The sequence below is a fragment of the Polypterus senegalus genome, chromosome 13, assembly GCF_016835505.1.
Source record: "Polypterus senegalus isolate Bchr_013 chromosome 13, ASM1683550v1, whole genome shotgun sequence".
Classification (NCBI taxonomy): Eukaryota; Metazoa; Chordata; class Cladistia; order Polypteriformes; family Polypteridae; genus Polypterus; species Polypterus senegalus.
In genome coordinates this window covers 91,455,967-91,477,277 of record NC_053166.1, presented here as the reverse complement: position 1 = coordinate 91,477,277, position 21,311 = coordinate 91,455,967, and the positions used below count along the sequence as shown (strand labels likewise).

General features: G+C 36.8%; 1 protein-coding gene across 11 annotated transcripts in view; it reads left to right on the top strand.

The window, feature by feature from the left end:
- The window catches only part of atp2b3b (ATPase plasma membrane Ca2+ transporting 3b), a 577,105-nt gene that overhangs the window by 91,918 nt on the left and 463,876 nt on the right, over positions 1-21,311 (top strand). The window contains exon 1 of one of the 11 annotated variants that reach the window (XM_039774294.1): positions 6,569-6,675. The exons of the other annotated variants lie outside the window; for them this stretch is intronic. The gene's annotated coding sequence lies outside the window, so the exon portion shown is untranslated. Of the gene's footprint in view, positions 1-6,568; positions 6,676-21,311 lie in introns of those variants that run through there. 11 annotated transcript variants of the gene reach the window in all.

The window sequence follows — 21,311 nt, the reverse complement described above, 5'->3', positions numbered from 1 at the left end:
GTCCAAGTGTCCAAAAATGTATTCAATTAAGGGTCGAGTTATGAAGAGATGGGTGTAGCAAATACAATTTAAGCAAACCAACAAAAGCTGAAGCAAAGAAATGTTAGCATTCAGCAAAACTAAGCTATGAAAGCTTTGAATCTGGTTTCCAGTTTTGTGTCTCCTCTGCTTTCTCACCATCGAACTGTCCCATTTAACAGTAGCAACTTTGTACACAAGTCATGAAATCACTTGTAATGTTCCATGAAGGTTTAATAAGCCCCCTGCCAGCCACCCTCGGCCTTATGCATAATCTAGTGCCTCCTGGAAACTGAATCTAGCTGTTAGTGGAAGCTGATCATCTTAACTAGCTTCTGAATCAGTCATTGTTTATTGAGTGTCATTAATGTTTGTGCATCATAACATGGCACTTTACTGAGCAACCAAGGATATAATGCACCTCTAACTCAGGAGTAACATGAAACTAAATGAAGTTAAACTACAAAATATACACTAAATGATATTAAGAGATGATAGATACTGTATGTGACAGGTGTCTGGTCACACTTACAGGTAATATAACCTAGACACCGTTAAAAATAAATGACTACACCACCAAGTTTTATTAAGAGACTGGGAACTCTTGAAATTTACTGATAATAGGACACAGGTTTGTTCAGACTGGGTGGTGAGTAAACACACAATGAAAGATACAACAGTAATTTCAGGAAAAGCAACACTAACTTCTATTACACAAGACAATATAAAGTACATTTAAAAGATGAACGAACATAACAAAATCTAAAAATATCAGGAATGAATTTCCTTTTTTTTAAAAGGAAAACACACAGTCCACACTCTAAAAGTCCGTCGAGAACAAGAATTGGAGGATACAACCTTTAGTGGTGCAGAGTCCAGTTTGCGCACTGTTACCCCAACAATTAATCGTCCAACTGTCCACCGATGCACTCTGTTCACTGGACACTCGTTTCCCAACAGAAGTTTTGTCAAATCGTGGAATCCCTTTCAGAGTCTCCTTGTCGTTTTTTTTCTCCACTCTGGGCTCCATGTGTTGCTAAGACTTAGGCACGCCTTACTTCTCATCCGCCAGTTCTGCTCGGCCCTTTCATGCAGCTTCCCTCTCTCACTGGACCCACAACCGTCTTCTTGTGGAGTTGTCTCTTCCTTCCTCAGGGTAAGTGTTACCGTCTGTATCCCTCACGTCGCACCAGCCGCGTACCCCAGTGTGCCAGAGAGTCCCTGTGCTCTCTTGGCAGCGTTCTCAGTGGATTGTCCCTCTTCTGCCTTCTCCTGCCCAGAACTTTAAATCTCCTTCAGGTCCTGCCGTTGTCAGTCCTGGACAATCGGTTTAAACAATGGCACATATAATTTCCTGGGTTTAACAATGAATAAAAACACAAGTTAAAAAAATGTATTGTTACCAACCATGAATGAGTACAGATATGCTGATTAGAAACCAATATTGTCAGACATGTAATCTCCAAGTCGGGTAAATGCAAACATCCTCCATGGAGGGAGCAGGTCTGTTATCACAACTTTGTATTGTTTGTATTCTCAACCAGCCAAAACAATTAGTAATGGGATTACCCAGAAAAACAAAAAAATGTCTACTCAGATAGATAGATAGATAGATAGATAGATAGATAGATAGATAGATAGATAGATAGATAGATAGATAGATAGATAGATCCTTTACTATAAACAGTGCTATTGTACTGTATAGTAAACAGCATCTCAAGGTGACTTACAATAACAGAAATGAATTGCACTTGTTTATGTGCATTTTATTTTTACAACTGCAGCACAGGCACTTTGTGCACAAGGTCACACGGTAAGGTCTAGGTGGCAGCTGAACCAGCAACTCTGTGGCATTAGCTTTATTTGTCTTAACCATTGAACCACACTGCCTACAAAAAAGCCCACACAGAGACAGTGAGAAAGTGTAAACTTCATAAAAACAGTGACAGTGTGTGGGATTTAAACCATCCATGTTTTATCCTTGAGGCAGCGACTCTAAATCATATTAGTATTCACCACAGAAGAAGTGGGTGCTGTTAAGTAGTCTGTCTCACTAGAGGACATTGAATCCTTGTTGGAGGGTTTTTACTGTCTTCTCCTTTTCAGTGTGCCCACAATGATGTCATATGCTTTCTAAATGTTTGCCTACATCAGGTAGTTGGGTTTCATCTACTTGTAGTTGTCATGCTGACCTCTTTATCATTACATCTATAACAAGCTATGACACAACAAAACACGTTTAATACTTGAAACCAGATATGCCAATCTTGTTAGTTTTTAAAATTGTTTCAGCAGTATAATTAAATGGCTCTTGACTCCTTCAATTCCTGTATTTTTTGAGAATGTGGTCTTTCAGTCTGAAGTTTAGTTGTCCTGTGATAGATAGATAGATAGATAGATAGATAGATAGATAGATAGATAGATAGATAGATAGATAGATAGATAGATAGATAGATAGATAGATAGATAGATAGATAGATAGATAGACAGAAAATTCTTGGAAGAATGGGTTGTGGCTATAGAGTTACAACATTATAGTACAAACGAACTACAGCAGCTAACTCCTCTAAAATGAATTAATTTTCTTGTATATTCTCTAGCACTTCTAATATACTGTAGAACAAGACATACCAGAGTCCCTAGTTAAGGGTGGCAATTTGCCTGATATTACTATTACTTATAACCATTAATATTCAGTTAGTTGTTGGTTGCCACATGTGTACAGGTCTAGGCTTGTCTACTGTGCAGTTTATATGGTCTCCCCTAGTTTGTCTACGTCTTCCCCAAATATTTTAGGTTACATTCCTCATCCTAAAGAAAAAATGTAAAACATTTGGTTCACTTAAAACTATTTAGAGGTGAGATATTTATTCACATATATTCACAAGCAAATAGTTTCAGATAAATTACAAATTTGTATGTAATTAACTGAAATTAGTTTAACTGGGCTTGATGACAGACAAGGCCATTTCTAGGTCTATTAGTAGACTTGTAGTGTGTGCTTTGAAATTTTATAAATGTGCTAGTGATAACATCTCAAGGAGCATGATTAAATTGTGCAGAAGCAAACATTGCATAACCAGTTGAGGTGTTGCAATATGTAGTAATGAAGGTGTGAAGTACTGCATGTGCCAGACTTCACTCATAACATTTACTGTATGGCCCAAACATGTATCTCTGTAATAATAATGTTTATAGTTTATTTGTAAAAAAAATGGAAAAATTTAACTTTTGAAAATGTTTACATGTTTTATATTATTTTTTATCTGACTCTATCTTGCTGATGAGACATCTATCTATTTTATCAGAATATACTAAGGTCTGTATGTTCAGTCCCTCGAAGCAATCTTATTGATCAGTTTGGCTTTGGTGATGAGACTGAGAGAAGAAGTGTGAGTGTGAGATGCATGTGGAAGACAGTCGCATACAAAGACAGGAAGTATAAAACCAGACAAATGTTGCGAAAGCCACCTTGAAAAAAATGACAGAATCTGAGAAGCAGACTTTACATGTGCATGAAAAGGGGAAGAGAGGTTCAGACATGTGGATACAGAGGAAAGGTCCTGAAAGTACATGTAGGGCAAGAGATAGCAAAATATTTTTAGAAGTATTTCATTACTTGTCTTCGACAGGTACCATGGCTAGTATATATATATATAAAACAACAAAACGTCTGCCATACAACATCCCTATCCATCAGTAATGTAGTGTGGCAACTATAAGAGGGCTGCAATGTCCAATGAACAGAGGCAACATGACACACAAATAAAGAGGGTTGTGAGGGCTACAATCTCCAGATGCATATAAGACTTGGAATATCTGATGATCAACGGCAACAAGATACACAAGGAAAGAGGGACAAAACAGCTAGCATATTCAGTGAGCAGAGGTTCCTAAATGCAAAATGTAATCAAAGCAGGTGGACTTAATAATGTAACATTGGGACAGTTTTTCTAAGTGGGCATTTCACTGTGCTAGTTTACAAATATTACTCTCAAACTTGTTTTGCCTTATGTGCTGCTTGCTTCTCAAGTTTGATACCATTTATAGTTCATTGGCCACAACTTATAGTAGCTTTGTTTTATCAAGGTTATTATCTTACATAAATTTAAAGTATATATAATGGTATGTGCATTATTACCATATTTTTCGCACTTTAAGATGCACAAGACCATAAGACACACCTAGGTTTAGAGGAGAAAAACAAGAAAAAAAAATATTCTAAACCAAATTGTGTACTAATATATTTAATAAAATATAGCAGAATAATATTTCAACCATGTAAAGTCAATAGCGGTATTAAGAACCATCATCACTGTCATTAACAAATGAGGAGAGACTTTAAGGTTCAAGCACTCTTTTAGTTTTCTGGAAACCCCAAGAACTCCTCATCGGTAGTGTCAGAATTTATGAAGCTCAGTTGCTCACAATCACTGATATCACTTTTTTCGCTATCTTCATATATGATACTATCTTTAGTTCCATCTAAGGCATTGCTAATGGCAGCTTCCACCTGCAGCTATAGACTCTTCAGTATGTGAGTGACTCTCTACGTTAGTGTTTAGTTCTGGACGGTGCATGTGCCCACAATATTAACATTTATATGTAACTTACATAAAAGCAAGATCGAATGTTATTTCCCTGGACTTATTTACTTACTACCTACAGCATAAAGTCACAAGTAGACTGCAGAGCTTCCTGTTATGCTAAAAAAATACACGTGTAATCCCACGAAAAGTGCACGCTGACACTTTAGTTCGTAAGCAATGGTCCAAGAATGCAGTCAGACTTCTTTTTTGGGCACATACACCATCCAGATCTAAACACTAGTGTGGAGAGCCGCTCACGTACTGAAGAATCTATAGCTGCAAGTAAAAACTGCTGTCACTGTACTTTGTACAGTATATAAGAGCCAAATCGAATGTTATTTACCTATTTACCTTGATTTATTTACTTATCTTCCTACAGCGTAAAGTCACAAGTAGACTGCAGAGCTTCCCATGTACATATACAAAGTACAGCGACGGCAAAAGTGTCTTTCTCCGATATAGAACCCTCTTCATCATCTGAGTTCACTTCTGTTATATGACGTCTTTATGTGAAAACAACAGTGTCAGATAGGAGGAAGCGTGAACGCGACTGAGAGAATAAAACTGAATAAAAAAAAAACAAAGCTAACCTTTACAAGTACCATACATTTACACCGGCTGTTACAGACTCAAATAAATTGTATGTTTTTATTCTAAAATAGTAAGAATAAGAGCAGCTCACTTCTCAAAACAGAGTCGTCCGGGGTCGAACCAGTGAAGTTTTGATTACCAATCAACAGTTGTTACCGTTGAGCTGAGAAAACTGTTCAGTGGTGGGGGGATGTGATAGCAGGCTGCTTATTGACACATTTACAAGACAAAAGATGCTGATGGAGTGGTGCAAAGGGATTTAAGGTGGGACGGATTTATGGGTCTTTTGGTAGGCTTTGGTAATTCTAGTGTTAAGTGTCCCCGGGGGTTTCTCGTGGGCCTACCACTTCCTCTTCTAAAAGCTGTCACTACTGCTGACAGGTCAGGTAATACACATCACGGTCTGTGACGCAATATTTGCTCCATAAGACAAACAGACATTTCCACCCACTTTTGGGAAAAAAGTGCATCTTATGGAGCAAAAAATATGGCAATTTGTGCATTAAGTGTCAGTGGGGTACAGCCCCACAAGTGTTGTGCAAAAAAAGTGATAAGCATCCCTCAGTAATGTTACTTGCTTTTAAAATGCATATAGTAACCCTATGATTTGTCTTCTTAAACATTTTTTTTCACTTTTTCCATCAGATGCTCAATGTAATGTCTAATCCATTAAAATACTGCTTTTTTATATGTGAAACTGACTTTGTGTTAGGGGCTGCAATCCTGTTTCCATCTAAGTGTCTATCTATTGGTCCTGCAGTTTTCTAGGTTTACCCTTGGGTGTGTGCACATTTGCAATCTAAACATTTTAGGTTGGCAATAAGGCTTGAAGACCACAGCTACTTGTTGTCAGCATTAAAATGAGGAAAGCCTGTTTTTCTATGCACATTTACACTTCTATTTCAAGATATTCCTAGTCAAGCTTATGCAGTGCAAGCCAGCAAAGAGGAACACAATGTCCAGTACCATTAGCTTCCTTAAGGGTAGCCACATTAATTACAAAAAGCCGATGAATATCAGCAATGTATCACACAAATCGTTACATTGATAAGAATGTGATCTTCATACTTTACTAAGGGGAACTGCCTGATGCCACTAAATTTTAAAAGCAAAGCATGATTATCCTCCAGGAAATTAATAAAAAGCAATCCTGGGATGACAGGGATCTGAAATGCTGTGTTTTTCTGTAATACTAGGAATCCCTAGTCACCAGAATGAGGTATTTAGCACTGTTTTTAGATATTTGAATACTTACCCTCATACTATATACAGTTATATACAGAGAAAAATTACTGACTTTATTTTTCTGTGGCCTTTAATACTTTTGTTTTACTATTTGTTCTCTCTGTGCTGTTTTTTTCACAGTGCATGCTACCAATTTTTCTTGCCTTCTTTGATATTCACCTGTATACCGAATCATCTCCTTACGGATCAAAGCCCCTAGTCACTTTGAACATAATCATCAGTCCAAAATACAGTAAGAGCTTGCTTTTCTTTTGTGGTTCATTACACCTGTGATCACATTTTGCAAAAAATCAAAATGCATCAAAATAACCAAAGCAATTTCTTAAAAACAGTGCCAAGAGCAGCAAAACTCTGTTCTCTGCTTGGTGACAAAGCCTGAAACCAATCAGTGACCACAATGTCATTACTGACTCAGTAAAAGTGCTCTGCACAGTACAGGACACGAATTTAATACATGATTTCATTAACCTTTAGAGAGAAATTTACTGAAAAATAAGTCGGCTTTTAGGCTGCAGTGTTTAAACGGTACAGGTTTCTTTTACCTTTTTATGTTAAAGTCACAGGAACGAGAAAAAGCAGTCCATAATTTTACTGGAGTCAAATCAGGGTCACGGGGACCTGGAGTTCATTCTGGCAGCATCACACACAAGGCATAAACCATCAGGGAAACCTTCCTACATATAGGGCCAATCTAGAATTACACATTGACCAATCCAGGTGGTTTGTCGTGTGGTGGTTGTGGCAACATGTTATCTGCGTATGCTCCCAATCTCTCTCTCTCACCCTCTCTATCCTTCATCTGTTTTCAGATATGGAAGGAAAACTTTAGAGTTTAGAGAAAAACATGCCAAGGGAGAAGGTGTTATTATATATCTGCCAAAATATGAACCCATTCTCTGAGTGATCTGACTTTGAAGCTCACGTCTGCTTTAACAAAAAGCCCTTGAATGAAGGTTACACTATAATAAGTGGGTCATATCAAACCTTATGTAGAGCAAATAGTGCATCCAAGTATCACACATGCTATCAACATCATGGTTTATCAGGACCTGATGCCATATTTAAAGATTACTGTACTTTTATTCTGTTCAGCATCTTGGAATGTCAGTTCATCTGTCTTTCAGGTGTATACGAGGCTCACCAGGGCCAAGCATATCTATGTCTAAGGCAGAATGGGCAAAGAATGTTAAATTTCAGCAGTTTTAGAATGGCTAGGTTGAAGGAATAGTATTTACATCTAGCCTTTAAAGGAATATTCCAACAAACATTGTATATTTTTTTACAAGATACTTACCACTTGCATTTTGTTGTTACGGGCAAGAAGCAATTTTATAATCTCATGTTTTCATGCAGAATTGAGATAACAAAAGTTTCTGATAGAATAGGTGTTTATGATGACCAACAGTGGACAACAGCAAATGTTATCAAAAAGTCCATGAAAAAATCCAATGTTACACGTGTTGCATAATCCACATTTCAGATCATCCAGGCATATCACCATGTCCCAAAAGCATGCATGTTTACTCAAATACTGGTAGATAAACCACTTCTGTAAAGCGCTCTCATGAATGAAAACTGAGCATGATGAAATGCAAATGAATGTTTGAATTGAAGAGCCCCTCCTCCCATTGTTTAATTTATATTCATACCCCAAAACTGAAGTACCGCAGGATTTATTTAGCGACAGTCAGTGAAACCGAAAAGATGAATTAAACTCGTTGAAACATCTCAGATATGCACAAGTACGAGACATTCTCTTACTGATAATGTTTTCACCCACTTTTCACAAACTTTTAATCTTTAGATGTTTTTATTTCTCAGTGCACTTTTCAAAGTTTAAATCGTGATAAGTACAATGTTAGCTAATTATAAAACGGGGTAGTACTTTAGTTTAGGTACTGCAAAAATGTATCTAATTACTCTTATGTAAGAAGATATTAACAAAGGCTTCTTTTGTTGATAATTTCACTTACAAAGCATCAGTAAAATGGTTATTCATCTGTGCAAAATATGTGGAATAATGAACTTACAATTGAATATTGTGTTTTTATTTTATTGTCAATATGCAGCTGTTTCATGGTTATAATTATAAATCAAAGTTTGATTTATATATATAGTTGATGTGTATGTTTTCAGGTTTATTGTAACTTTTCTGAAAAGAGATTTCTTTTTGCATTACACGGAGTCTTAGACCAATTAATTTCTTAAGAACAGGCTGTTTCTCTGCTCACCTCATGTCTCCTGCTTTGTTCATTTCAGGATACATCTCTCTTGTGCCCGGCTGGCAGCTGGGTGACACTTGACTGCAGATGCTTGAATCTTGAATGCAGGAAAAATAACTGAAAGGGATTGGCTCAGTGGTTGAATTTCAAGAAAACACTTATTTTAACAAACAGTGGGAATGGTTTTATTAAACTTAGGAAGTAGCATAATATTGGTGACAGGGCTTACATCTGGTAGGTCTCTGAGAAAGCCCAGAATGTTAAACCCAAAATTATATTAGGCTAATTGAAAGATTGGAACTGTTATAACATTTTTTCATTGATTGTACCATAGGTGGGTGGATGTACTGGCTTCTAGTAAACACATACTAAGACAATGACAACATGGAATGCATACCTGTAGTTCTAGCAGAGCCCTGACACTCACTAAGAATTTGATTAATCTCTTTCAATCTTTCCATATTGTGGACGTATAAAACTCAGTAGGTTGAAACTAGCAGAGATAGGTGAACGAGGGGATCAGCTGAACTATAATTTTCATCATTTAGTGACCTTCAGGGTTTGATACTGTCTCTTGACTTAAGCTCCCAATCAGGCCTCATTTCGTTTAAGAAACTGGATGGAAAGATGTTCATAAATGCATCTGTCATTTTTTGCTAGACCGACATCCTATTCTGTGTGACTAATAGTTGCTTTCACCTACACATTAGTAATATTTTTCAAACTGCGCTATGAAATCAAAATTATATGGACACTCATTTCAATATTACTCTCCAACCAAGTACAAGTACTGCAGGCATGCTAAACATTACTCATGCTGGTCCTATTCTAAAAAACATAAGAAACATCCTTAACACATTACTTATTTTGCTTTCTGTGAAATAACTAGTAATTAATTAAGTATTTTCAGATTATAACTGAGGTTGAAAGATTAGTGACCTCTAATGTAAACTGCATTTATGAGTGTACAATAGAAAAACAGTTGTAGCTGTAAACTAAATTTATATGTTTTAAATAAAAAGGCAACATGGACCAGGTTGTTCTTTGATTAAAACTGTTAGATTATTATTTTTTCTCTTGACTATTCTCAATTAAATTAGCCCTAGCTTTCACCTTCACATTTGATCATAAAATGTAAATGTGTAATTAATTTGAATTAATTTTATCATTGGGTCCATTAAAGGGTTCTTGATGGTCCTCCATGTCAGAAGATGTTGCACATTTATTGGGTCAAGCTGGATAGGTAGCCACTACAATAAGTTATCTTATTATTTACAACTTTTTCATCCTTTTACTAGTGTATTGCCTCAGATTGTATTGTGAACCAGAAGAAATACCCTGAGTTGCCTGAAGTAAATTGAAATTTTAATTTAGTGATATCTGGGTATAAACATCAACACACATAGTCTTACGTATACAACCTTTGAGATTTCCAAAACTTTTATATACTACAACAATCTCTGATCTTTGAATACTTTGAAAGGCAACACATTTCTTGCAATTAAGGAATTTACTGTACCTTCTCTGAGCAGGACTGTGAATTTATGCATTAATCATGACTTTCATTAATATGGACTGTGAAAAGTTATGTGTTTTATTATTGTTCTCAATTTATTTCTGGGTTTTGAAGCCCCTTAGTTCCAATGCAAGAAGTCTTATTAATCTATCATCAAGTTATCAGCCTGCAGCCTTTAATCAGGACTTTCAGTTTATGCACACTGGTGATTTTCCATTTTTCAAAATGACTGTAGGAGGTTGCTGCATTAGGCTGACTACTTTAGAAATGTATCTGGCAATTTTGCCTTCATCTCACCTTTGCAGTACTTGTGTATAGCTACATGCCATCTGTCCGTTATTTAGATTATAGTTCTTCTGATACTTTGTGGTATGAATGTTATTGTCAGGAAATTGAAATCCACATAGAGTTGGGTGTGACGGTCTAATCTACACTTTTGAAATTAGTAGAGCACAAAGCACTTTAGTGTTTAGCATATAAGGTGGTGTTGTCCACTGAACATTTTCACCTCTTTGTGTCAATGAAGAAACTTACTCTGTGTTGCATTGTTTGCTTTACCATAATATTTCATGCTAGCTTAATTGCATACTATCACTAATTACCTGGATTCCTTTATTCTGGCCCATTTTTCCATGTTTCTGTGACCAATGAGAATCTCACAACTGCTAGCTGTCTGAGTTAGTTATTTAATTAGGTGGCAGAGGTTTGATCAAAATCTAGGAAATAAAGTCATAAGACAAGCAGACATAGACTGTTTAGGCAGATTTGCGTAACTGGGTGAAACCAGAAATCTTAATGAACAGAGCTGATTATGAACCTGTAATTGTTAACCAAAACAATGTCTTTTTATAAGATATCTTTCCTTTATTTCTTAGGTAGAGTTTGAACAAGACATTACTGCAGGCATCACACTCATCATCAATTGACTCGTGCAATGTTTCAATGGCACTGCTGCAATGTGAAAGTGTCCATAGTCGACCAACATAATGACATTGTCAATAAAGTGACACAAATGAACATTAACAATACATAAAAACAAACAAAAATTACTCAGAACACCAAAATGACAATGAAAATTCTCAACCTTCTTAGTTTTTGCTACTCCTTCATCACCTTCCATTCTGGTTGATAAGCATATTGGGCATGCATTGTGCAAAAATGTAACGACTTATATTAGGGCTCATGTTCAATGCATTGCTTATTGGATGTTATATCACATCTGTTGGCGTACATACTGCAAATCTCTAACTCATACTTCATTGTTGGTCAGATCAATGCACTCACCTTTTAGGAAGGTGGAGATGCTCTCATACATTGGCTTTCGAGCAAGCTTTTATTTACTTAGTACTGACCAACTGTGAGTAATAGCAGGCTGTCTAAATGCCTTCAACATAAATAGTAGTGGATTGCAAGTCGTTAAAAATGTAGATATACACACAGAGAGGTTGGTTGAATGAATATATTTCCAATATTCCTGAGATATTTATTATTAAGATTCTCCTAATGTTCTGAAAGACACAACATTTATTTAAGAAAACATTTTAAATGCATTAAATAACACAAAAAGTATGATGGTCAGATGGAGAATTTTGTTTCTTGGTGCAAAGAGAGTTGTTTGCACCCTCAGCAAAACCAAGCAACTTGATATTGACATTTGTAGCTCTAAACAGCCTCTATATCTGCAGTCCCTCTGCATGGAGTGGATGTGGAGTTGTTACACCCCTACAGGTACTTGGGGGTTCACATCAACAACAAGCTGGACTAGTAACATCCTTTACATGTTCTATAATTCTGTGATTGCCTGACTGAAGTTCTATGCTGTGGTAGGCTTGGACCTATAGTATAGCGGGTCCACAGCTCAAATTAAATAGGCCAGTTTTAATAGATAATCGCCGCACTCGCAGCTTAGAGGGGACGTGATAGTGTGGCCGGAGCGGTTTCTGGTAGCTCCATGATGTGCGGGTGAGGGATAGTCCACATTCGTATTTGATGCTGGGAGCTGCTAATGGCCACACCTGATTCACGTCCCTGTAATATATAGTAGAAGCGCGAGGCGGATAGAGGAGTAAGAAAAAAAAGGAAAGAACGGGAACGGAGGGTAATGGAGAAGAAGGTGGCAGGTAGGAGAAAACCGGTGACAGCACAAGCAGGTTTATTGATGGTAATACAGCTGGTAGGAGAGCTCCGGAGGAGTGTTTGGCCAACTCTCAGGGGGGCAGATTGAAGCGGTCACTCCAGCTGAGCAGTTTTGAGGAGCTGGAGTGACTGGCAGAGGAGATGACTTGCCGTTGAAGGGGTTGAGGAAGCTTTGGGCGTGTTGAGCCCCAGCGTGAGCACCCTGGCCGCTGTGGAGAGAACATAAATGTCGGTCCAGCTGGAGCCTTATGTAGCTGGGGATCGGAAGGCTACTGGACCAGAATAGGAGGGAGCTGCATTTGCTGGTAGGGCAACTAATCTGTTGCAGGGCCCGTATGGAAGAAGCAGGGGGGCCGCCAGTAGAAAGTAGAAAGCACTGGTGTTTAAGACAAGACTGCTTCCAGCCATTATCATTTTAAAAAACTAATTGAGACACTGCACTTATTTGTTTGGATACTGTTTTTGGTTTTGTTTTTAATATAAGCACTTTGCACTTTTTGCACCATCCCCTTGCTTTGTTGTTGATGTCTTCACTGTCTAGCTTATTGGTAACATTACCGTTGTTGGGTTTGAGTGCTTCCAAACAGGAGAAGGGAGTCTGGAGCTGAACCTGCATTGTCACAGGCCCATAATATCATTTCAAAGGAGGCCCACCAAATCAACAGGCTAAGCAAAAAACAATCTCAGTTATGGAATGCACTTTCAACCCGCTGAAGGCAGTGTCGAAGGAGAGAATGAAGACAAGGCTTATGGCCATTGTGAAAAGACTGCCTATCCTCTCTATGACACACTTTCATTAAGTACTTTTAGCCAGCAACTTATTCAGCAAAAGTGTCTCATGAAATGCCACTGGGGCTCCTTTAAACCAAGGCAACAGAAAGCCTCACTTTGCTTGTGATTGCTCTTTTTATCCAAACTTTTTTGACTTTATATTTTCTTTTTTTTATACACTGATTTTTGTGTTTGTGTAAGGATTTTGTTATCATATTTCATGAGCTAAATTTAGAAAAAGCTAAATTAAAAAAATACTATCTATCTAGGAACAACTCGGTGGAGTTATTTTAGTGAACATGCAGCAAACCAATGATACCTACAAGAGCGACATGGTTTGAATATAACAAGGGTTTGATTTTTTTTTTCACCTTTTTGCTTTATTAGTGTTTTTTTATATGGGAGAAACTGTTTTATTTTCCCACATTCATTTTTTAGCCTGTCTGCAACAGAAATGAAAACAGACAAGTACATTTTACAGGACGACTGTCTTCAAGTCTCTTGTGCAATATGGCAAATGAAAACCAGGCTTAATAGCCACTTAACAACATCTCCCTGTTCCACTTCCTTCAACAAGGGAGAAAGCTTAATTAAATCTTTTTTTTTTTTTGATAAAATGACTTTTTACTGTAGCATTTTTATAGAAGATCAAAGATGAGGGAGCAGCTTTGTGTTTGGCTTTCTTGGCTTTTGTAGCTAAGGAAGCTGCCACATCATGCACAAAGTCAATAAAGAATGCATCAGCCAATCATTCTTTAAAGATGTCACTGATTTGGAAAGAGTCAACTGCAGAAAGGCTCATTTTCCTGAAGCATTTTCATTCTGATAATAATGATGCTGAGATAGACTGATATTCCAACCCCCACAGAGAATGGATTATCTCTGTTGTCTACTGTGATCCATATATCCTCTAGTTCTATATGGGTGCTTAGAAATTAGCTATAGCAGGAAAACATTATTTCTCCTGTTTACTCACCAGAAAATGTTTTATCTAAAATTTTGAGGCATAAAAATATGAAAATAAGTCTAACTAAAGAAAACTTGAGACAAGCAGACTGACAGAGCAACTGCCTGAATAGTAACACTTGAAGCCAGAGTTTAAAATAAATTTTATAATGGAAACCCACATTTATTAATCTTAGGTTATTGGTGATATTGTGAATAATAGCTCTTTACTCTTGGTTAAAAAAAGTTCACTTATATTTTCATTTTTTAATCATACATACCTTGCTTATTGTTGAAATTTTAATTTTCCACTCTTAAAATATATTTCTGTATTTATTGAACTAATACAATTACATTTTTTGTCATGTGGGCAATGTAATTTGATCCATTTAAGATGGATTTTTGCCACTTTGACATCAATAATTTTTATATTCTGTTCCTTGGCCATGGCCATGCTGTTGTTGCCAATGATGCATGGTTACCAGGCATGTGATCCTAACTCTGGGTACTGCCTTTCATCATGGACCTTTGCTTTGCTCTTTTGACTCTAATATTTGTCTCATTTATCTCAGGTTCTGGTTTGTCCTGACACTCTTTGCCTTACTGGGAAAATGCTTTGACAGTTTCATTTACAGTGAAATAGTCTAGGGTCCCCCTGGATGGTTCCAGTTAATCCACACTAGCAGTTGAGTCCAGACCCAGACCTGTGCTCATTGTCACAAAATCAAAAAAGCCACAGAAAGGTTTGGGGCAGCCTCCTGTATATTATTCCCTGTCTGCAAAATGGTTTAAAGGTTTGTACTGATGTGTATAGATTGGAGTCCAGAAGAGAACTGAGGGATTAAAGGGAAGGTGACGGTTTTAAAGGTTAGTATAGGAAGTGACATCAAAGGGGCAGTAACCGGAAGGGTCTTCATCCATAGGCTTGGACCCAGAAGTGACGTCAAAGGGGCCGGAACCAGGAATGACATTATCAGGGCCATGTGGAATTTCCCGTGAACAGTTTATAGAAAAACGAGAGAAAAAAAGTCAGTGTACTCCACTACCTCCCAGTCTGGCTCGGAATTACTCTCATTCAAGCCCTTTAGCTGCCTCCCATACGCATGTGTATGACAATGTTTAAGTGCCTTACAGCACCCAGGTGCCATTCTAACACCTCCACTGGGACAAACATATCTCCATAAACTGGTGCACAGTTCATGTTAAATTCTCTAAAGCCTAAGCAGAAGACCCAGATAAACATCATCTAGTTAAAAAGATATAGGATCCATGGAGGGAGCTAAGCTAGCTGTACTGTCATGATTATTATCATATGTGACATTTTACGAACACTGATGCTGCCTTTTACACAACATTAATTTGATTATTGGAATTGGTTCTTCCTTTTTCTTTTCAGGTATCTTTATATTCTGTATCCATACTTTTGCTTTACTTTACTTTTGGGATGGATAAGTCAGTCAGTCATTTTCTAACCCGCTTAGTCCTGAATAGGATCACAAGGGGTAATAAATACAACAGTCATCATACGTTCCTATCATAATTCAAAGAAACTCATTCATTAAGTTGTTCCTTTAAGGTCAATAAGTTAGTCATTCTCTAAGCCACTTAGTTCTGAACTGGGTTGCAGGAGCATATCCCAGGTAGCATAGAGTGCAAGGCAAGAATAAACCCTGGACAGGACATCACAAGGTGAATACACACACACACCAACCACACACTAGGGCCAATTTTGGAATGCCAATTCACCCATCCTTCATGTGTTTGGACTTTGGGAAGAAACCAGAGCCCCTGGATGAAACCCACCATACAGAGTGGACCAGGGACACAAGTCTTGGTCTTCTTACTGTGAGGCAATGGTGCTGCCACTGCACCACAGTGCCAAATTTCCTTTAATGTATTGCTAGTAATATGGAGAGCAGTCTATGGTGTTTCATTATAGTTAACATTTTATGAAGTTACTAAGAGAATCATTGTGCAGTCAAATATTCTCATTTAATGGACATGGATGATGAAGAGTTCTGCTTATAGGGCCTAAGAGTTGGTTTCCTTGCATATAGCTGGCAATATCAGGGGTTGCTATAAGGCAGTGTCACGTTTGCACTAGAAGAAGATGTCATGAGGGTAATTTTTGTGATCACAGTGAGCAGAGTGCAATGACTTCAGTAAACATGTTTCTGTTCCAATATGAGAAAATGCTCAACTACATGGTATCATGCACCTTGCTCTGTCTCATATGCTGAAAGCATTCTATATAGGTTAGAAGTCAAATTTCACCAAGATGTGTTTTGTAAATGTCAAAAATAAAATTGTTCACTCAAAAAACTTTGCAGTTGCAGGCATTTTTTGCTGTTGGCACTGCAGTCTCCTCCATTATACCACAGCACTTCAGTTTAATCTAAGGTCTAAATGAGTTATACCTATCGTAGCCAGCAAATATGAATGGTAATGTGTTTTGTGAAAATGATATTGAAAACATTTTCTTTCAGTAAAAGTCCTGCCTAAGATAAGAGATTCACTCAACATAGAATGTTCAGGTAAAAATATGAAGCTAGTTGTGTGAGCAAAAAATCAACACTTTTGATCCCTGCATATGAACGCTGATGCTGGTCCTCCATCTGGTCATTCATCACTTCATGCTGGCTTTCTGGAAAATGTAATTTCACAACAACATGCAACAATTCCTGTTTTGAGCAGACTCTGTAGAAAATTTAATGCCAATCATGCATTGGGTGTAAAAAAGCTTTTCTTACCGTGTCCTAATAAACTTGAAATGCATGATTAGCACTAACTCAGAAAGAGAGTCGTTGTGCACCTTGCTCTGCCTCACTAAAGTATGCAGCATACATTGCCTCATTGCCTACTCTATGTGTGTGAGAAGGCAAGCTGTACAACTCATATTCCAACACACTTGCAGCTGTGCTTTAGCGGCCTGTTCGTTCTAGATAATACAATAAATATGGTAGATGAGTTATTTTTCTTAAATCATTTTTTGTTGTCCAAATAGCTTCACTTGCCTGACATTTACTTGGTATTTGGCTGCACTCTTTATCATTCTTTCAACACAGTTGAGTGCCCTTTTTTAATTTGGTGCCAATGGGCATCACAGCTTTTCACTATAGCAGCTGGCAGGAAATCAAACTTGCCTACACAGACCCAGAAATGGTAGGCCAGACTAAGAAAGTATGGATTTAGGTTTTGAAACAAAAGCAACGTATCTGTAGGTAAGTTTCTATGTCCTTAAGTTAAACAAGATGGCATTTTAAAGAAATGTATCAATAGTAGAGGGCCTTTCACCCCACTATGCTTGATTTATGTTTCATTACATTAAGATAATACATCTTCCTCAGCCTGACCTCAAGCTGCAAAATTACAAATCACGAGTGATCAGGTCAAACTCAACATATTGAACATATAGATCCACATGCATAAAGTATCATTCTGAAAGTGATGTTGGTTTGTCTGACTTTAAAAAGACAAAATTCAGCCTGGGGACAAATAAAATAAAGTTCTATCTAAGGGGTTAAATAACACTTTACAGTATTTTAAAGCATTTTTAAATTTAAAACACTTTTAAATTGCCAAGTACCATCCATTTTTCAACCCACCGAACACAGGGGCCAATCCCAGCCAACACAGGGCAGGGTGCCAACCCACCGCAGGACACACACATACCCCAAGCACACACTAGGGCCAATTTAGAATCGCCAGTCCACCATGTCTTTGGACTGTGGGAGGAAACCCACGCAGACATGGGGAGAACATGCAAACTCCACGCAGGGAGGACCCAGGAAGCGAACCCAGGTCTCCTAACTGAGAGGCAGCAGCGCTACCACTGCACCACCATGCCGCCCTGCCAAGCACCTCTTAAATTAAAAAAAAATAGGGAAAATATATATGTATTTATACCTGGAAGGAATATTTCCTGGTTAACTATGAGCTATAAGTTCCCATTAACTATGAGCTTTTCAAAGCAGCAATAAAAATATTACCCTTGCTAGTGTTTTTTTAAGTAGAAGTATAACAATAAGACAAGCAGCCTTTGAGTGGGGAGTATATGGCCTGAAAAAATATCAATAATAAGCATGTCTAAAGTTGTGATTTTTAAACATTTTTTTAATCTAACAAAATCCAGTTTGATGTTCATTCTATTGCTTAAAAACTTTCAGCTAGATGTGTGATGAAGTCATAAGCAGAGGATACATGCATTAATATTACAGCTTAAAATCAGAAGTCAGTAAAAGTTATAAATCACTGTCATATATTAAATTGCATACACTAGATAGATAGATAGATAGATAGATAGATAGATAGATAGATAGATAGATAGATAGATAGATAGATAGATAGATAGATAGATATGCACTTGGAAGTAGCTTAAAATGTTGACTAAAGACTAAATTAGGTTGATCTTTTAGTGTAGGTTGTAAGGAGTTCTTGGTCTGTCAGATATTCCTTCAGCTGTCCACACCATAATCTATCTGAGGCTTACTTGTGTTATCTTGACTTCACTAAAAGATATTTTTATTGATTCATCTGGTAACCCAATAATTATCCACAAACTCATTTAATTTTCCTCATCAAATATGTCAACTTAGTCTTTATAATATATACAATTATACAGTCTTCACCACATGCTGACAGAATTTATTCACATTAGCGTTCAACACAAAGTGATTGCAAATAGCAAAATAACACAGTAATTAATACTCTTGCTTCAGAGCTCCAGGAGACTGGAGTGTCCAGTCATCATCTTGTGTGACATTCGTACAAACTCCCTGCATTAATGTGGGATTTTTCTCCAGCTTTACTAGTGTTTATTTCACATCTCCAAGGTGTGTATGAGTGCATCCTATGATAGACTGACATCTTATTCTGTGCTGAGATAGACTTTGGTCCTTTTACAGTTCTGTAAACCTAACTGAAATTTCTGAGGTCAATGGCCATTGTTATAGTACTATTGATTAATCTGATATATCAGAAGTACTATGAAACTAAATACTTTTCTGTATGCAATATTTATATTTATTTATTTATTTGTTTGTTTTACTAGGAGTTAATTTTATAAGTTTGCTTGAGCTGCTTAACTGTCGAACATGCTACATACAGCCGATGGAGGTGTTGGTGTGAAATAGATTACAACAATACTCTGCATTAAAGCGGTACTGAATTAATGAATGAATAAATGAATTAGCTTCTAGAAAACCATTATCTATATTCAGACTTTTTTTGTTTCAAAATATCTATATTTGTATTATGAAAAATCATACGTAAACTACAGCTTTCTTTTATTAGATGTTTTTGTGTACTACAAAAGAATTTACAGAATGTTTGCAAGAAGCTAATCTGTGTTTGACATTTCTTAAAATGCTGTGCCACTCTTCCTTCAGTAATGAGCAGATGCCAAGCCAGGAACTGTTATTTCCCATTAATTCATGTTGATATTGACAGATTTACAATTTGTCATGGAAGTAAGTATGTTTATGATCAGATATGAACACACAATCAAGACAGATAGCTCCAAAACAACATTGTAATCTTTCTTCCATTCTGGATTAAATTTATAATAGGTATTTAGAATCTCATCAACATTTTTTTTAAATAAATAACACCTTTTAAACATTGCAGGAATTTCAATGAATGTTAAAGTTCAGATGTGTGTATATTTTAACTGATGACTGTAGTTTTTATGCAGAAGTAAACTGGGAAGCTGGATCATGTATAAATTATAAATACAGTACATTATTGAAACATGGCAAATCAGTCCACTTTCTATCAAAGCTCATAACAGATGAGTCAAAATGTTCATTCAAGTTCAAGAAATGTTGAAAATGTCTCCAGCTTGCCACACGTATACAGGGCCACATCTTAGAGAGATTTAATACAGAGTATTCAGTACTGTATACCCAAGAAAAGATAGCGAATCTTACAGTTATTGTTGTAAGAACATACATCATTGAGGACTAAAGTCACCACATATTCACCTTTTAGTGCACAATATGATGGCTTCAGAGCAGCATTACAGGCCAAAGGCAATTTTTTCACAACTAACACTTTACACACATCTCATGAATAATATCTAAAAAGGACTGTAAGATTGTTAATCCCACTATGAAAATCTTTGTTTTTTTTCCAATTCAGCAGTTTCTTGCATCTTTTTATACCTGTCAGGTCCTCTTTTAGGTTCTGTGTGTCATTATTTATCAACTATCCATTATGACATGCTGATGTAGTTAATGTTAAAAGACACTAATAAAAGACAAGTCAAACTTAATGATTCCACATTGTGTATACTGAGATAAGACTACTGCAAATGGTATAGAGCTTTTGTTAATTATTCAGTCAGCGCTGTATACTAAATCACTATGAAATACCTTACTTTTCTGATTCTGCTAGAAGAGAAAGGTTACAACGGTACCTAAGGATGTGTAGGCTTTAATCGGAGGATGTGAAAGGATTGCATTACCTAAGCTCCAGGATGATTGAGCATCTGCAAGTACAGTATCTATTGGATTACCTGATTCAGGCTATTTTAAATGCATCAGCAGGCATAAAAGAATTTGAGTAGAGAATATTCTAAAACACTATACACAGAGCACATCTGAACACAGTCGTCTTAATGGAGAAGCAGACAGTCTCCAAGGGCCGAGCAGGATACTAAGGAGCACCTTTACGATAATACATTAAATTCAATCAGTGTACTGGCGGCAAGTACATTCTCACATTATACTTATGCACATTAGTTATCCTTCTCTTCCTGCTCTTTTTTATAGATGGTTGTCAAACAAGCACATTTTCCATTTAAAGAATAGCATTAGGTATTATAATGCTGATCTTGGCCTTTAACTCAGGTTCTGTATTACGACAATGTGGGTCATACACAGTATTGAAAATTGTAATGTTTGACTAGTTTGGCACTTTTGACAACAATTGAGATCTCATTAAGTTTCCTATTATTTGAATTTTGATCATGGGCAATATAGGTTTTTATGAACTGCCCAGATTATGCTATGCTTAAAACAGTGCTATGAGAGTTTTCTAAATCTTATATAATTTTCATTAGCTATTAAAGCTCTTTGCATCAAACCATTTACCATCTTTTTTTAAATATGAGGTATTCAGAAGAAAGAGCCTATTTTGATAACAATGGACACACATCAGGAACTAGATCTAGAAAGCATGCCAATCTATCGTAGGCCAAATCAGTGCCTTCTTGAAAGCATATTAGTGGGAAATATCCCAGAAGGATGTTCATGCGAGCAACATAACTTCATCACACCA